Source organism: Drosophila sechellia, unplaced genomic scaffold, assembly GCF_004382195.2.
Source record: "Drosophila sechellia strain sech25 unplaced genomic scaffold, ASM438219v1 Y_24, whole genome shotgun sequence".
NCBI lineage: Eukaryota > Metazoa > Arthropoda > Insecta > Diptera > Drosophilidae > Drosophila > Drosophila sechellia.
The window spans coordinates 1,663-19,663 of NW_022611392.1; the positions used below are offsets into that span (position 1 = coordinate 1,663).

The 18,001-nt window shown below is 40.6% G+C and overlaps 1 pseudogene; it reads left to right on the forward strand.

The window, feature by feature from the left end:
• Positions 1-668: 668 nt before the first annotated feature.
• On the forward strand, positions 669-17,726 carry LOC116803434 (annotated as a pseudogene).
• Positions 17,727-18,001: the final 275 nt, after the last annotated feature.

The following is an 18,001-nucleotide window of genomic DNA, read 5'->3' on the forward strand; positions in this document are numbered from 1 at the left end:
ATTTGCATGTTTAGTGGTAATTTAAAGGCAAAATGTAGAGTTCGCCCGCCTTCTAGCAGAGTCTATTCAGCTATTCCAGATGAAGCCAACGCTAGAGCATCATCATTGCCAAAAGCAATGAAATTAAAACGTTTTTCCGGTTCCTTCAGGAGTATCAAGGAAATAAATTCCACCAGATCCACTCTTCACAGCTTCTATATAAGTGTCGTACGCAAATCTTTGTTGTTGATTTAATTGTGGGACATTTGTACGAACTGTTTCGGCCAATTATTCAATGTCGTACTGATGTTCTCTTTGCAACTCGTGGTTTAATGCATCGTGCATATGATGCATAAGATAAAAATTGACTGTCCATTTTATTTAGAAAACGTTTGTATAGGAAATAGAAAAATTCTGTTTCGAGGATTTTCCAGGCTATTTTTGGAACCTTCCTTTTAAACCTTCCCTAGACCTCCACGAATAATTTAAGACCAAGGTGAGATAAATCCGTTCAGCCGTTCTCGAGTTATACTATATTATATGATATTATATTATTTTATAATTATTATTATATTATATTTTTTTACGTTTACTTACAAAATCATCTGGTCGGAAGACGATTATCCTGTACCTTTGCTTTCCTGCCGTCTTCCACGCCCTTTTCTGTAACAGTGGGATCAGCAATCCATCCTGAAACGCGTGTCTTGACACTTTGTAGGTGTTGTACAAGAATATTCTCTTAATGTTGTCGTTCGAACGAACGATATATATATTATAATATATATTATAATTTAATGAGTAGGCCTGAAAAGTAAAGTCATACTTAAATATACAATACAAAATCCTTATGAGGCTTAGTTAACTATTAAAACTTTCTGAAATGTCTGTAATATTTAATGCGAGTGTAAATACTAAAAGCGCTGTTGAGTATCAGACAATATCATCCACACAAAGTCATTTAGGAGCAGTCGGAGCGCTTGCACAAGTGGATTTCAAAGGATCAACTCGAGAAACTTCATTCGGCGTTTCTAAACACTCCCGAGCGTCATGTTGGCATTGATGAATTGCGTATCATACTTGAAGAACTAGACATAACGTTCAATGATTCAATGTATACACGGCTCTTTTTAAAGATTAATCAGAATCGTGATTTTAAGGTGGATTGGAATGAGTTTGTATCTTATTTAATATTTGGCTTTCAAGAGGAGGATCCGAGCAGCCAAAAGGAGTCTTTAATTTTACCAATCTCCGGACCCCAATGGTTAGGAAATCAGAACACCGTTCAGCTATATGTTGTTTGGCCCTCCTCAAAGCCAAATCGGACCAAATACCAATTGATGAAGTAACCGAGACTATTAACTTTTCCTTTGGCGGTGAGGATTCTCCAGAAGCTTCTGGAATGTGGGTCACGGCCAGCCACGAGGGAATGATGCTTTTTTGGACATCTCATATGGAACCAATTCGAACTGCATCGTCGGAAAGCAGTAAGTTTAAATAAAATATTTTACGTTATAAAAACATATCCATTCTATTTTGTAAATATATTTTATATATATTATATCTTCGTTGAAACGATCTTTTTTTTTGGAGTAACTAATTCTATTTATTAAGATTTCAAAAGGAATCGTTCAGTAATTCCTCTGAACTTAACCTAATGTGTGATAAAGATAAATGAGACCAAGTGGTATCTTAATTATAAAGTACAAAAGAAAATGTAATATGTTATGTTATCCTCCGGGTAAGGAGATCACTGGGGTGTACCCTCTTCAGTCTTCGGAGAGAGATGGGATCAGCTAGGATAGTTGCTAGTCGGTTCGGGTGGGCCATAAGCCTGTCGGCATAACGGCTGCTGTGGAAATTAATCTGATCCCCAAGAAGGGTAACTTTCAGATCTCTTTCGATGACTATGTTCGTCACGTACCAGGGGAGCCCAGATGCGTGACGTGCAGCTCTTGACTGGACCACACGGAGCCTATTAAGCTGGGATTTGGCGGCAGTTCCCCACACCTGGATGGCATAACTCCACGTTGGAGCGAGAATGGCTTTGATTAAAAGAGCCTTAGAGCTCATTTGAAGTTTGCTGGAGTGGAAGAGCCAGTCGAGCTTTTTTAGCTTCGCCAGTGACTTTGATTTGACCGACGTGATGTGGGCCCCCCAGGTCAGTCTCCGATCTAGATGAACTCCTAGGTAGCAGTGCGATCTAGCATTGGTGATAGGGCTTCCATTGAAGGTCAGATCTGTGCAGGTTCCGGGTCGCAGGGAAAAAGTTACACAGGCTGACTTTGAGGAGTTAATGGCCACATTCCATTTGGCAGTCCATTTTTCGATTGCGTGCAGCCAATCCTGGACCGCGTTGGAGGCAGTTTGCAGTGAAGGATGAGACGCCAGCATGGCAGTGTCATCGGCGTAAGTGGCCAGGAGCAGCTGAGCCGGGGGACTTCGGCGTTGTTTGCGGGAGATGGCATGTCAGCAGTGTACAGGGTGTATAGGAAGGGCCCAAGAACACTTCCCTGTGGAACTCCTGCATGAATCTCCTCCAGGCTGGATCGAGCATCACGCACTGCAACGTCGAACGTCCGATTAGAGATGAACGATCTCAGGATGGCATAGTAGGGAGCAGGAAGGAGAGTTTTCATCTTGTATAGAAGGCCCTCATGCCACACCTTGTCAAACGCTTGCTTCACGTCTAGAAAGACGCCGACCGTGTAGAGTTTGTGCTCGAAGCCATGCGTCACCTGGTTTACCAGTCGATGTATTTGTTCAGGGCAGCCGTGGGACTTCCTGAAACCAAATTGGTGTGGAGGTATATGGTTCACTACTTGCGGCAGTTCCATCAGGCGGGCTAAGAGTATTCTCTCAAAAATCTTAGAGAATGTTGATAGCAGGCTGATTGGGCGATATGCATCGATCTGCGTTGGCGGCTTTCCGGCTTTAGGTATCATAATGATACGTGCTCGCTACCATTGCCTTGGAAAGTGCCCTAGCCTTAGCATGGCATTAAAAATTTTTACTAAGGCTAGGACTCCTTTGCGTGGCAGAGACTTCGCAGCACGGTTGTCGATACTATCGTAACCAGGGGTTTTCTTGATGTGTAGCGCCTTCAGCTGCATCATGACTTCCTGCGGAGTGGTATGCCTAATGGGGCGAGCCGGTACAGTCGGGGCGTCCAGAAAATTATTGATTTCTACGCGGTTTGAGTCGTCTGTTAGGTTGAAGGGCAAGAAGGTGGAGGTCAGGTGCAAAGCAAATGCCCTCGCTTTTTCATCGTCCGTCTTGAGCCAGAGGCCACTTTGACTCAGGATGGGAGATTGAAACATCGGCTGCCTCTTGATATTTCTTGTGAGCCTCCATAACGAGAAGTTGCTGTTGTTATCTGGGCCAATACCCTCAAGCAGGGTATCCAGATTATCTCGTCGGGTCCTGGCTAGCAAACGATGCAGTCTGTTTGTGGTACTAGAGTATAGCTGCTTGATGTTCGGATCTCCTGTGGCGATATACCGTCTCCTGAGGCTCCTTTTGTGGGAGAGCAGCTCCCTAGCCTCCAAGCTCAAGATGGGAGCCCTCCTTGCGGTCGTGTGACGAGCTTGATGTGGGGGAGGTGTGGCCCTCCGTGCTGCTTCCGCGATTGTAGCTACGAGGTAATCTACATAAGCTTCCAGACTACTGCATGTGTCAATGGGGATGTTGAGATCAACTGTGGCCTCAATGTGCTCCTTGAAGGCCACAGTATTTGCAGTAGGTGACAGCATTTTAGTGACACCTTTGAAAAGCTGAGCGTCTTCATCCAGCACAAACAGCAGGGGGAGATGGTCAGACGACAGTTCTGTCAGGGTTTGCACGTTGATTTCTTGCTGTCTGAATCCTTTGGAGATCCCGAAATCAATTGCACTTGGAGTGACACTTGTTCTCCAGTTGCAACAATGTCAATACCTTTGCCCGCCAGAGCGGAGAGCAGCACCCTGCCTCTAGTGCACATCCTGTAGTTTCCCCACCATCTGTGCTTTGCGTTCCAATCACCTGCCGCTAGGAACTTTGTGCCAAATTGAGAGATGATAAGCTCAACGTCAGCCTCCGTCCACCTGAGGTTAGGAGGGCAGTATACTGAGGCAATGTTAAAAGTACCCCTGCTTGCCGTCAGCTGGATAACTGCTGCCTGGATGTGATTTTCCGACAGGGTGGAGAAGAGTTGATGGGAGATGAGTGATCTAATAAGGATCGCCGCACCTCCGGGCTGTCATCCGGGTGGTTGGCAGTGTGGAGGGTAAAGCCAGGAATTCTAAAAGTGGACCGGGAAACGAAGTGGGTTTCCGACAGCAGGAGGATGTCGATTTCGTGAAGCTCGATGAAGGCGAGGATCTCATTGGTCTTCGAGGAGGCCCCATTGGCATTCCAAGCTGCTATCTTAAGAGGACCCATTTTGAGCAGCAGAAGGGAAGGTGCGATTTTGCATGAGCAGTTGCATTAGTGTTTCAACTAGTGACAACATCCTGTCAAGCCTAGAAAACAGTTGTTCCAGCTTAGACTCAAGGTTGGCGCTTGCAGGGGGGACAGTAACGGCAGGCTTGGCGACGGGCTGACTTCCTCTGACTATACTAGCAAAGGAAGGCTTACCAGACATAAGGACTGGTGGACTGGGTTGGTGTACTCCTCTTGCAGGACCAGAAACAGAGGGTTCATTGACTTTCCGTTGATGTTTGCGGTTAGAAGCCTCTAGCAGGTATTTTTTGCAACCTTTAAAGTTTGCTGCATGGGGGCCGCCACAGTGAAAACAGAATCTGGCCTCGTCCTGTTCCAGCTTGCACTCTGCAGTGGGGTGATTTTCTCCGCATTCTCTGCATATATAGTGCCGAGAACAATATGCCTTGGTATGACCATAGCCTTGGCACCTGTGGCATTGAATCGGTTCCGATTGTTTACGGGGTTTCTCCCAAGTTACCCTGTGCCTACAGACAACCGGTATGCCCTTTACTTGATTGTTGTTCTCAGCTTTTTTGAGGTCAATGAACCTCATATTAAGAGGAAGAGAGGTAGCCTTGTTGCGCGGAGTATAAATCCGTACAACGTTATGTCCTTCGTTCTGGAGGGCTGCGATGATATCCACCGATGGGACTCCGTGGTGAATATTGCGCATGACAATCTTGTAGGGTCGGTCCTCCGGTAGCTGATGGTGATGGAAAAGGGATCCTTTGTCGAGAAAGTGACGGGCCACCAGCCTATAGCTTTCTGGGGAGTTGCACTGAACAGCGCAATCTCCCGAATTCAGGGCCTTTATTGTATAGGAGTCTCCCACAAGAGCGTCCAGCTCGTCGCGAAATGATGTGAAGTTCACCACATTGGGAAACATCATTCTAGGTACCTTAGAGTGACGGCTTGATTTCGGGGCTGGTACAGTTTGGTGAGCACCTTTCAGCTGTTGTTTTTGTCCTGCTTTCCTTGCGGCACGGTTGAGGGCGGTATTCGAGGAGCATGGCTCGTCGTTGTCACTCGAAGATTCCACGCCCAGGACCATATCTTCCTTGTCGCTAAGGGCTTGGAAGCGATTGGCAGTGATTATAGCCGGCTTGTCAGACGCCACCTTTTTTACCATTTTAGGGGAGAGGACCGCACCTGCTCTCTTTATATTTCCTCTATTCCTAGATTTAAAGGAGACATCCTGCCAGCCGGAGGCAGATTGTGGCTTCGCAATTGAGCTGACAGATGCACTGTTGTGAGTTGTACTGGCAGTAGTAGAGCATACGTTGCCGCTCAAGGAGGAGGTGAATATGTACGCAGACGAGATAGTCGAGCTGGTGGTGGTCAGTGTGAAGGTCGAGCTGCAGTAGGTATTAGAAATACTGGTAGTAGCGAAGGCTGGATCTTCACTCAGCCAGCTCTTTGTCAATTCCTTCCGAATCTCTTTAGGGCCAGCGCCAGCAATTAGCTTCATCGACTCATAATAGATAGATTTTTGCTGTGGATCGTTATCCATAATCAAAATCTGCCAGCTAAAAGCTTACAGTTCAAGCAGCAGAGTGTCTAAGACACAAGCGACCGCGTGGCCGCTGGGCAGCGGAGCCCCACTTCGTGCAAACAAATTCACGTTGAGTTCCACTACAATATCACAGATAGCGACTTAAGGGTCACTATTAACAATTTGTGCCACTATTTTGGATTTGATTTTAGTTTAAAAATTCACGAACAAAAAACTATAAACTCTGACCTACTGCTTGGCCTGCTCATTTCAATTTTGTAAATATATTTTATATATATTATATCTTCGTTGAAACGATCTAGACGTCTACCAAAATCTGTCCTTCCCTGTGTGTATTTTACATCAATCTGTCGAAACTTCAGGAATTGTTAAAGATATGAATCGATATTCCCATATAAGATTCCAAAAGAAATTTTAATACAAATTTTTTTCTGTATCGTAGTATTACTGTTACGCAGTAACATATAAGATTCCAAAAGAAATTTTAATACAAATTTTTTTCTGTATCGTAGTATTACTGTTACGCAGTATACGTAAAGTGTGAATACTTTACTTTAAATTTTGCTAATTGGTACCACGGCAACACCTCCAGCTAACCGATCTTGGTGCCATGCCGATAGACATGATATAGGAAAAAACATATAATCGAGTAAATATATAAATAAAAGAATATTATGAGCAGACAAGGTCAGAACTTGAGATAATATTATAGTCTATTCCAGTCAGAACATACTCTGTGGCGGTAATGTCACCCAAAGTTGAATATATCTACAATAAATGAATGATACAGAAATTTGTAGTAAATCTCCATGAATTTGATAAATTTATCCGACTAATAAAGACAGGACTTAAAATTTTAATAAAACTAAGCTTACAAATAAATCCTGTGAATTCGGGAACTACTATAGACTATAGATATTAAATATATAACTATAAATTATTTATCAGGATTTTTAGACGAGTCGATCTGGCCATGCCCGTCTGCCTTTCCGTGTAAGCTATGTGATTCCGGGAACTTTAAAACCTTAAAAGTTAAGATTAAGCATGTAGATTCTAAATACTTTTTTTTAAGATTTCTTACCAAATCATCATACCTGTTGCTTTCCTGCCGAATCCATCCTGAAACGTAAGGCTTGGCCCTTATACCCGTTGTTTGTAGAGTTACTATCAGTAGTCGAATCAATCTGCCCTTGTCTGGCTGACCTTCTGTCTGTCCATCAGTCTGTGTGAACGTCTCGATCTCAAGAACTATAAAAGCAAGATGGTTGAGAATAAGAATACAGAATCTAGATTCATAGACGCAGCGCAAGATTGTTGACCCACATTGGCATGCCCAGAGCCCGTACAAAACTATATTTTCATACTTTTATCAGTCTTATAAATTTCTATCCATTTTTCCAAAAAATTTTTCGAACGCCCACTATAACGCCCCAAAAGCGAACTAAACTGCCACGCCCTTGCTTTCGAACATTTTTCTATTATATTATACATATTTTTATTATATTATATTATATTATTTTATTTTATATTATGTCTATGTTCACAAGTACTATTAAACATGTCATCCAGATTCAACATGAAGATCCAGTATACCGTAAACCCTTCAAGTACCCCCAAAGCGTTGACCAAGAAGCCAACAAACAAATCAAAGAAATGATAAAACAAGAGATCGTTCGCAAATCAAAATCCTATTCGCAAATACTGTTCTCCTATTTGGGTGGTCCCCAAGAAGGCAGACGCCTCTGGGAAACAAAAATTCATGTTGGTAGTCCATTAAAGGAATCTATATGAGATAACTGTTAATGACAAATATCCCAAAAAAATGCTCCAGCTACTTTTTAGAGATGTATGAATAATCTTCTGAAAGATTTGATCTACAAAGATTGTTTACTCTATTTAGACGATATTATTGTTTATTCCACTTCATTGAATGAGCACATTTTATCTCTAATGAAAGTCTTTTAGAAACTGAGAGAAGCCAACTTGAAACTGCAGCTAGATAAATGTGAATTCACGAAGAAAGAAACTGAATTCCTAGGGCACATTGTTACAACAAATGGGATCAAACCAAACCCGAACCAAACCAAAGCAATCACAAACTTTCCATTACCTAAGACACCTAAGCAAATAAAATAATTTTTGGGACTATGTGGGTTCTATCGCAAGTTCATTCCTAACTTTGCCAATATTTTTCAACCCATGACCCTCAAACGAAAGAAAGGTGCTGTAATATATATGAAATGAAAAGACTGAAATGTAAAGACTACGGATCATTTGAAACATCATACTTGATATCAATCTACCCTGGTTTTTTAAAGCCCTTTTCTCTAACAACTGACGCAAGTAATGTTGCTATTGGTGCAGTGGTATCACAGAACCATAAGCCCGTTTTTTATGCCAGCGGAACGCTGAACGAACACGAAATCAGTTATGCTATCAGTTGAGCTATTGAAAAAGAATTGTTAGCCATAGTTTGGGCTACAAAATATTTCAGGTCATATTTATTCGGCAGGCCATTTGAAATATTAAGTGATCACGAACCACTGGTAAGGCTCAATACTATCAAAGAACCGAACATGAAATTACAAAGGTGGAAAATAAAACTTAATGAGTTCGATTATATGATAAAATATCTTCTAGGCAAAGAAAATTATGTCGCGGATGATCTTTCCCGCACGAAGATAGAAGAAGTCATGGTTGGCGTAGACGCAACTATACTTCTCTAGACAAATGGAGATAGAAAAAGGCGAATTTGACACAACAAGTGTAAGTCACTTCTTTCAAAAACTAAAGATTAAAATAATCATGAACTCACCAAAGCCCTCATTAAAAAATATGTGTGCACCAAGAAGTGTTCAATTTACTTCCCTAATGATGAAGATTTTCTGATCTTCCAGAGGGCATTTACTGAAATCATAAGCCCTAAAAATTTCACAAAAACTTTGTACCACAAAGCTAATTGACATACTAACTTTTGCGGAATTTAAGGACTTAATCCTAAAGAAACATAAGGAACTTTTACATCCAGGTATAGAAAAAACCATTAATTGGTTTAAAGAAAAATATTATTACTATATACTATTAAATACTATAATTCGAAATATTATCAATGAATGTGAAATCTGTAATCTGGCAAAAACAAAACATCGAGGCACAAAATTGACATATGAAACAATACCAGAAATATTTAACATAAGGGAAAAATATATATATAATTAAATGTTTGCAATACTCATATGTGAAAAAAATATAATTTTATTTCACTGAATGATTAAAATTTTTTATTTGTTGAAGAACACCGACCAATTACAATTAGGTCTCAAACTGAACTCATCTAATTATTCTGATTTTATTGACATTCAAGCCTCGGTATCGAGCTTTTCTGATATGGACTTTGGACTTAAGGGATCTGATCAAGTGAAGAGAAAGAGCTTTGGAGTTGCTGACTTTAATTGTCTTTGGATTTCTCTTGGATTCAAGTGCATTCGCTCTTGGATACAAGTACTCTTAGATTTTTATAGTTTTGTTTATTGAAATCTAATACTTTTGTTTTCGGGATTGTGAGTCCGAGCTTTGAACGTGGGAACATGACGATGGGGTGAGGGCTTAGGCAAGAAATGTTTAAATTAGGGGACGGATGTTTAGTCTACCAGTGGGTGACTTATTTGGAGTAGGGAATTTTCCACTCAACGCAGACTTGAGGATCATATGACTAGTTGAATATATTCATTGACATCTGTTTCTAGGTGCGAATGTTCATCTTTTTGTTTACAATATTTGACAATAATTTTCTTAGGTATATTTTTAAGCTTATATGCTAAATACAGAGTCAAACTAATTATCATGGTGACAAATGTTGTAATTTGAAAAAAAGTTATAGTGGTGTTTTACATGGGATTTATCATTTATTTTCTTTGTAAGTGATTTATTGGTTCTAAACGTGTAACATTGTTGGTGATATAAATGGTTTGTGTAAAATTTGCTAGATTATTAGAAATTAGCAACTCATCTATTTGCATGGTACAATTTTTAATTTTATTAATGTTGTTTCATGAGATTAATATTTTGTTATTTGTACAATCTTGGTTGACAACTGTTTCAGGAATATTCCATGTTAAAAGTATATTTGGTTCTATATAGATTATTTGGAAATTTCTATGGGTTTTAGTGTATATGCATTGAGTTTGCTCTTGTTTTATAAGTCCAACAATACATTTGTCTAATATTACTTTATGAAATACTTGGTTATTGAATATCGAATATTTGCTCGGTTAGAATTCATCTGGGTACGGAACTATTTGAAATATCGGAACTTTGGGGACCTCGCTAGGAACGTGGGAATAATCAAAATTTCGTTCGTGTCTGTCTTGAGCCAAGTTGATCTTTTTATCTTTAGTATTTTCTCCGAATTTACGTTTTTCAAATAATCGTGTTTTAGTAATTTTGGGTTAAAGATTCCTAGTCTAGTTAATTGCATACTTAACTCTATATCTTCTATGTATTCTGTGAACTGTTGTAGGTTGAATATAAGTATCGCAATTTGTTGGTTTTGTTATTTTTCTAACTTGAGCTTATAAATTATGTCAATACAGCTGTTGATTATGTCGACAATCATACTTAGATCATGGGTTTTCACGGAGTCTTCTGACTTGTTATTAATTTTTTCTTCTAGCACTTCCCTATCGTCTTCATCTAATGTACCGAATAAGTATTTATAAGCTTTCCCTACTACGTTTAAAAAGACCTCTTTTGCTTCGCTGAATAATTCTTAAACCATTTATTTCCGTTTTAGTTTATCGACTAAATATTGTATCTGTGGTACATTGGGATAATCATTTGCTTCAGTTACTAGGTTTTCGAACATAAGCATTGTCTTTGTTATGTTTATACTCAAATAATGGTATTCATAGCTGGTTTGGAATTTCCATTGTTCCAGTTTGGAATATAAGATATCCATTCTTCGCACTTATTGGGTTTACTTCGATATTGCTGCATTGCAACCATGGTGATAAATGATAATATGCAACTAGCATTATTAGGAATGTGCTATGTATCTTGGCTCTTCATTGGTTGGTCTGGAATTATCGTATTTACCCTTATAAAATTTTCTCTGTTTCTTAAATTTTGATTTTGTAATGAACGATTTTCCTGCCGCGGTTTGTCTCTTCAAAATGTTTATTACTGTCCACTTGTTCAATTTTCCCTGTCTTTTTAAATGGATTAGTGATTTTACTCTTTACGAGTGGAGCCTGTCTATATTTTATGTCAACTTCAAATCATGCCTATTCTTATTAAGATATTCGATCTTGTCGATTTTTTCTTGTTGTACGTTAAAGTCTAGACTACCTGCATATTGAAAAATGACCGCTGGATATCGTTTAGTACTAATATGTTTTGTTTTGTGATTGTATAAGTTAGGTTTGGTCCTATTGTCCAGAGGTCCTTCCGATGGGTGGCTCCGGCAGATAGGTGTCCACGTAGATAGTTGATCCCTTGGTCCTGATGTTAGTCAGGCGGAATGTCTTCTTACGCAGATTATGGTGGAGGGCGTGAATTTTCACCCTTTGCTGGACACTGGCCTTCGGGCTCAGCGTGGATAAATTATATCAAATGCAATTGGTTTTACGGCAGAAGACGGAGTAGCTTGTTCTTTATTTATAAAGTGATCGCTTAGAACTGAATACAAAAAAGTGGAAAAATATGAATCTACCCTAGCTTTAATGCATCACGCCATAAACCCATGGTCGGCAAGCCGACTCAGCATTTATGCAGCGCATTTCGATCCCGGAAGATGGGTATCCTATTGCACTGCTGACCGTTCATAGCGCAGAGCGCTGAACTCAGTTGGGGCGCGTCAGCATTATTTATCTAGAGCTACTTAGTTGCTAAGTAATTTTAACGTAAACTTATGCTCTGTTAGTTGTTAACTACTCCCCCTTCAGATTATGACCGTCCCGGTTATATTGAGTTTATCGATGGTTTGTTGTATTAAGATGGAGGCTCGCCTTTCCTTAATGACAAAAAAGGATGAGTGAACCAATCAGAGCAACGTTCAGAATCACTCCAGCCGCGAACCAAAGTTTTAGGGGAGCCCGCGGCGTAAACCTCGTCCTTGAACCCTTGGATAAAGCGCAGATTGTCGTTGTTCATGCGTTGTAGCAAGGGCATGCTAAATACCGGGTCATGGCCGACGATGTTAGTAGTGGTGATCTTGCTACGCCAGGCTGCCTATCTAATGTCTTTTGAAAATTTATGAATTCCGATCCGTTGACGGTAGCTGACCGCTCGAAGGTTATTAGGTGCATTCCTTTGACGAGACTCTGGGCCGCCGTCCGTGCTGACGCGGCCTGTTCGCTTCGTTAATGACAACGATGACGTCATCTATAGGCACTACTGTTCCCAGGTTGCTGGGTTGAGTGTAGCACTGGGCTGGGATTCCCGCATGGAGCGGGCGCAGGTTTCGCGTCGCGACCGCTCACAGAAGGTGTTGTGCGTGGTTTCCGTGCACTCTGTGACCGCAAAGGTGCCTTCTTCACATTCCGCCAAAATGTCATCGTCGAGCCGTAGGATTATTTGACTATGTGATACCGGTATATGAGGACCTTTTTACTTCTCTAGGGTAGGCTATTAGTATATGGATAATATTATCGGACCGGAGAACTCTAATTTTAGCTGCTTCTAGTAAACTAACTATTGGAGTGTCTGGTTCAACTAGTGATTTCAGATCGGCATGACCAAGGATAGTGGGATTTATTATATCAGCCTTAGCCAATGTTATGGTTAGAAATTAAATTGTGTATCTCTGTCGTCAGCATTCTATTTCTCGCTAGTAGTGCTTCATACAGGTGCGGGGTGTCAACCAAATTGTTATTCCGGGCCTTAATAATTTTATTAATGGTGTCGGTCAGTTTGTTTATCCGTTATTGAGTTCTGAATTTATGTTAATCTGCCTGGAGTTTGAGTCCACTAGCTTAGATTCTGTCATCTTGATTTTTAGGAAATCTGAGGCATCAGGAGTTCCTGCAACTACCTTAAGAGCTGTACCTAACAAGTCTAAACTCCTCGCAATTCGGTGGTGTATTTTTAGAACGGACAACAAGTTTCTCAAATGATCTGTATCACGTCTAGAATTTGCGCATATGCGGCTGCGGAAAAGACTCAGACAATTTTTCTGTCTCATCTTCCATACTAATAAATTCCGAAAGGTTGCTCGAGTGCCTCAAGCAGTCACATTGTTCAAACACCAGTACATCTCCATCTGCGATGGGAATGTATTTGGCGTGAGAAAATCGGTAATCCGCGCATTTGCCACTGCCAGGGTGGTGAGCGTTATGAAGGCGAACCTGCAATCCAAACGTAGAATGAGACCACGGCGTTTTTACTAAAGCCTAGGTCTGCCTGCACTTTTTGTTCTGTGCACAATGGGGTTAGCTTGTTTCCTAACCTTTTGTTGTTTTTAACAATACCTCTTCTCCTACCACAAAAACACGGTATCGCCTAGCTGGGTTACATCTTTCGATATTGATTTGCTGGGCCTTTATCAACCTGTCTTTAATGCCTAGGCAGCGATCATTCGAACCCATGTGGAGGATCTCGACCGGTTTCTTCTGAGTGACGAATGTATTGTTTTATTATTTCTATCGTTGCCTCAAGATTAGCTCTACCGTATCGCTAATTTTTTTATTTAGCTTAAGACATCTGGCGATTTCTGTCAGGTGCTGTGGAATCGTTCACTTGATTGTTTTGACAGGCTATGAAGCGGGGCCGCGTTCACGATGTCAATGTGGTAATTGTTTTTAAATAAAGAGGTGATGTTTCCGAATTGAAGGCGGCCTCATTGTCGCAATATTTTGTTCTGATCTTGGGGAACAAGTTTACGAGTTGAAGCAGGGAACTGTGACGTCCATTATTGTTCTGGACAGCACTGGCTGCACTACTGCAAGCTTCGAGAATTTGTCAACGCATGTTAAGATTGCTTCTTATCGGTTGAGAAGATATTAATGTGCAACATTTCGCCGGTGTAGCTTGGTATGGGTGTTCCCAAGCTCCTGTTTTTTTGGGTGCTGTCATATTTGGCTTTGGTGCATATTTGGCAATTTGCAACCACCTCCTTTGCTAGACCGCTCATTTTGGGGAAATAGTAATCGCGGAGGACTTGCTTGGTATTCTCCTGAGCCGCCCTGTGCACGACTGTGTTCTGTCGTGACAATCTCTAACTGCTCGTTTCTATTGGTTACGTCTATTTAAATATTTTTACAATATCGAAACTGCGTAGCCGGGAAATGAGCAATTAAGTCATGTTGAAATCTTGCCAGGGTGGGTAGGTCGCAGTGTATTGCATTTACCACCTCGGGGATCACGACTTTGCAACCAAGGCACTGCACCTGGAACTGCACTTGGAGCTGATCAAGGATCTCTCGACAGTTGCGTTTCTGTGCGGACTTAAGAGGTTCATATGCACCCGGCGGAAGCCGAAGCAAATTTGGTCAGACACGCCACCAACTTTGTCGGCGCCAAAAATGAACTTCTGGAACTTCGAAGGTTACTTCTCAACAGCGAGCATCAAGGCTCCGTTCAGAACTTTGCCTTTCGGTGACGATTGACTGGCGGTTCATCCCTCCACGGTCGCCCCATTTCGGTGGACTTCGGGAAGCAGCGGTGAAAACGACCAGACATCATTTCTACCGCGCTGTGGGTACGGTGGTTCTGGCCTTCGACGAGCTGAGGATGCTGGTGTGCCACATCTCGGCAGTTATTAACTCCAGACCTTTAGTTCCCATTTCAGAGAATCCTGCCGATGAGGATGTCCTCACTCCGGCGCATTTTCTCCAATGATGGTCCGCCTTCGTCGTTTGAAGAGGCAGATATTACGGGCCTAAACTATAATCGGCTCTGACTCTTGGCAGCGCATCTCCTTTCTTCAGCAAATATTTTGGTCGCGATGGAAGGAAGAGTACTTGACGTTGCTCCAGCAGCGTTCCAAGTGGCGCACACCAAAGCCTGGCGTAGCCGTGGACAACGTCGTTCTGGTTAAGGACGAGAATCTACCCCCAATGAGATGGCCTTTTGGCAAGAGTCATGCAGTTGATTCCTGGCAGAGACGGCGTCGCTCGAGTTGGAGAATTGAGGAGTAATAAGGCGGGCAGTGAACAAGCTGTGTCTGCTTCCCCTTGAGACTCTGTTGCAAGCCAAGCTTCAATGGGGGGAGGATGTTGGGTCATGCAGCCGGCAAAACTGTGCAGTAGACTAATCTCATATTCTTTAATATTATAAGCCAAATTAGTCAGTGGTAGCAGTTGCAATGCCCATAGTGCAACCGCTGTTCTCGCACGCATTTATCTGTACGGCTCTCATTCCTTGTTTGTTGTTGTTAGCTACCTACGTTAAGCTTGGGCGCTGCATTTCGGCTGTCTGCCCCGCAATTGCCAATTCGTCGTGTTTCGGAAAAGACTTAGCTTAGGCCTTAGCTGCCTTAAACAATTCGCAAAATAAACAGTGTGTAATATAAACAAACTTTCTTCGGTTTCTTTATTTTTCGCAACAGCTATTGAAAAAGGTCAATAGCTAAACAATATAATATAATATATATAATAGAATATAATATAATATAATTTAATTTAATATTTTATTATTAAATGATAATCATAAGTAATCTTTTATACGTAATATTTATTATTGTTTCATAAAAATTTTATTATTTGAATGTCATCAGAATTTTCTTTAATAAATTAAATTTTTCGGTTGTTATAATTGATTGGTCTTTTCGTTAATGAAATATAATTTTGGTTATCGTCATGTCTATTATGTATGGTAGCAGCCGAAGTGGGAGATTCACGTAGACATTGCTGGCGCAATACACTAGAATAACTGCCCTGGAAGAATATTCGAAATGGTCGCATTAAGATCCTCGTTCAACCAGCCAATTATGGTTATTAATCTTTTGCGCTATATCAGGGAAAACTCGCTGAATAAGCTTCACTTTTGAGTATGTGATGTGATAGAAATCTGTAGGTAATGTGATGAATCCGGTCGGGTGTCCACTGCAACTTTTTTATTTCCAATATCTAACAACTGCTTCGCAACACATTTGAACTTTCATCTTGTTGCAAAAAATCTCGCATGTTAGTTAAGTCAAAGACACTAGAATAACAATATTCGTAACGTCATACAATTTTTTGGCACGCGATTTTTTGGCCATGGCTCTAGAGGTGGCTCCAGGCTCTCTCGAGTTTTTGTTCGAGAGAGAAAGAGCGGAGAGCGCTACAGCAAGCAGCTCTTTTCTACGCCTACAGTAACAGCAGACAACTGTATGTGTGCACACGTATGCTCATCCATTGTAAATTTGACAAAATATGCCCTTCACCTTAGAAGTTCGTTGACTTTAAATCTATATTATTTTTTATTAATTGACACCATGCGAAAAATTCTTGTTTTGCATTGCCTTAACGTTTTTTTTTATTTAAATAAAGCTTAGAAATAGTAATAGCCGAATCTATGTACATCACAAAATAAATTTCGAAAATGATTGTATTAGAATACTTGTCATTATGGTATTCAGCTTGCGACGTGACAAAAATTAATAAGGCAGTGATTGTTGAGTGCTTGTGTCCGCACTTCGTGCCTCCAGATATGACTTTTGCAATAAGCAGTTTTAATATTATTATTTATTTTATTAATTTTTATTTTCTACTACGTATTATTATTTTTTATAAATTATTTTGAGTGGGAAGAATAGCGCGCCATCGTCATATTGCTACGAAATTGCCACAACTCCAAATATGTAAATTAGTTTCTTCGATCAGAATTGATTTCGGCACGAAAATCGTCTTCTAGCACAACACGCACACATATACGCGTTCTCGTCTCTTGTTTTTACTCACAAACCAAGAAAATTATATTTTTAGATTTCTTACGCTCCCAGTAAGCGAGCGGAAAGAGAGCAAATTTGGCCTTCACCAAAAAAGTGGCTGCATAGTGCCAAACCAATGCATGGCCGTTACGCATCTTGTTATTCTAGTGTCTTTGGTTAAGTGAAGTGTCTTACGTACTGCCACAAATTTGATGATTTTAGGCATGCATTTAGTTCATCAGCAACAGTTGATCGGGGAATAACTGGATGAGTCTGACTAAAATCCTGACAACAGAATCGTGGCCCTACCAAAAAAATATTGGTTGTCACGAATATCTTTCAACGTTCTGTCCTGTGCCTCCTGTGAATCCCAAAAAATCAATATGAATACCTGTAGGATCTTGGCCATTGCGCTATTTTTGGCGATGTTGCTAATTGGTGTTTCGGTAATTTGCATGTTTAGTGGTAATTTAAAGGCAAAATGTACAGTTCGCCCGACTTCTACCAGAGTCTATTCAGCTATTCCAGATGAAGCCAACGCTAGAGCAACATCATTGCCAAAAGCAATGAAATTAAAAACGTTTTTCCGGTTCCTTCAGGAGTATCAAGGAAATAAATTCCACCAGATCCACTCTTCACAGCTTCTATATAAGTGTCGTACGCAATCTTTGTTGTTGATTTAATTGTGGGACATTTGTACGAACTGTTTCGGCCAATTATTCAATGTCGTACTGATGTTCTCTTTGCAACTCGTGGTTTAATGCATCGTGCATATGATGCATAAGATAAAAATTGACTGTCCATTTTATTTAGAAAACGTTTGTATAGGAAATAGAAAAATTCTGTTCGAGGATTTTCCAGGCTATTTTTGGAACCTTCCCTTTTAAACCTTCCCTAGACCTCCACGAATAATTCAAGACCAAGGTGAGATAAATCCGTTCAGCCGTTCTCGAGTTATACTATATTATATGATATTATATTATTTTATAATTATTATTATATTATATTTTTTTACGTTTACTTACCAAATCATCTGGTCGGAAGACGATTATCCTGTACCTTTGCTTTCCTGCCGTCTTCCACGCCCTTTTCTGTAACAGTGGGATCAGCAATCCATCCTGAAACGCGTGGCTTGACACTTTGTAGGTGTTGTGCAAGAATATTCTCTTAATGTTGTCGTTCGAACGAACGATATATATATT